Here is a 1,805-nt window from a genome sequence, read left to right as displayed (position 1 = left end):
GTGGTAAAGTTCACTCCCGCCATAGTGTACCCTGAGTATCATTGATGCAATGGGTCATCTTTAGTACTTCTTTCAGCATTTTGTTATTTCCCTTCCCTTTCCCCAATCAGATACATACATATATAGAATGGAGGGTACTAGAATCAAAGACAGGAATTGCCAGGGATAAAACAAATTTGAAAAGAAAAAATGAAATAAAGTAAGAAGAAAGAACTAGCTACAGTACATGGGCTACATCAAGGTTGACAACTAAACAAAAGAAGACCTGCTGTTTCAATATCTTGGCATTCAATTAGCATCATTTTGCATGGTCATACATATGTTTATAGTGTTTGAACTATTATAATCCTCTGTCAGGACTAACAGACTAATACTAATTGTTGCAAATGAAGGAAATCATAGAGCCTATGTTTCTTTGTCCTAGGCTTACTTCACGTAATATGATTTTTTCCAAGTCTTTGCAATTACTCATGAAAGTGACAATGTCATTCTTTCTGACAGAAGCATAAAGTTCTATTGTTTAAATATACCATGTTTTCTTGATCCACTCATCTATTGAAGGGCAACTGGGTTGGTTCCATATCTTAGCTATGGTAAACAATGCTGCAGTGAACATAGTTGTGCTGGTATCTTTTTGTGGTCTAGTTTGAGATTATTTGGTTGAAGGCTGAGAAGTGGGATCGTTGGATTTTAGGGTAGTTTTATGTTTAGTCTTTTGAGGAACCTCCATACTGCCCTCCATTCCCACCAACAGTGTAGTAGTGTTCCCATTTAGACACATCCCGGTCAAAATCTGTTATTATTTGTTCTCTTGATAATGGCTATTCTAACTGGGGTAAGGTGGAATCTCAATGTTGTTTTGATTTGCATTTCTTTTATGACCAGTGATGCTGAGCATCCCCCTTATCCTTTATAGAAGCAACATGATTACAGGTTTGTAGTGTCTCACTAGAGGCATAGAAACGTGTAATGTTGTGTGCTTTTAATTTTACATTCACTTTCTTGGAGCTCACACTGACAATAAAGGTTTATACTATTTCACTTACTGAAAAATAACTTATTTTCAAAAAGCATAAAAAACTCTTAGTCAGGGGTCCCAGTGAATACTAAGGAAAATTCTTTTTTTTAAATTGTAAATAGACAAATCTAAACATACATCGCACAAAGTTAGATATATAGATGGCAAATAAATATACAAAAATGCTCAGAATCATATTTGTCATCAGAAAAATACTAAGTCAAAAATCAATATGAATGAAATCTCAAACAGAATAAAAAATACCATTGAGAATATGAGGCAACAGGAATTCTATTTTTCATGTGAAAATACTGCACAGAGGGGGTGGGGGGGCAGGAGGAAAATTCTTTACTGAGAAATTTTTATTTGGTTTTATGTCACAAACATTTGTTGGATTTGTGCTTTTACCACCAAATATTCAACAAACCAAAAGCTATGTTGCCTCATTGGATTTTGCTTCGAAACTTAAAAAAATATTGTGACATAATTTTGGTTTAGTCTTTCAGGGGTTTTTGGCTTTTGGAATGTTAGTGGGCCAGTACTCTGGATTGAGCTGAGGGTCTGGAAATCTTGCTTCGATTATTTTACTCAATGCTGTCATTGTGCCACTTGAACCACATCTCCAATTCTTGCTACTTAATTGAAGATAAGAATCTTGAGGATGTATTAGCTTGGGTTGGCATCAAATTGTGATCCTCAGATCCCAACCTCCTGAGTAGCTAAGATTACAAGAATGAGCCAGACCCTGGATATATTGTGATCTCTATGAAACCTAAACAATGGCAAA

This window comes from Dipodomys spectabilis, unplaced genomic scaffold, assembly GCF_019054845.1.
Source record: "Dipodomys spectabilis isolate Male_0828 unplaced genomic scaffold, ASM1905484v1 ptg000305l, whole genome shotgun sequence".
Taxonomy (NCBI): domain Eukaryota; kingdom Metazoa; phylum Chordata; class Mammalia; order Rodentia; family Heteromyidae; genus Dipodomys; species Dipodomys spectabilis.
The sequence above is the reverse complement of the archived record's forward strand: the minus strand, read 5'-3'. Positions refer to the sequence as shown.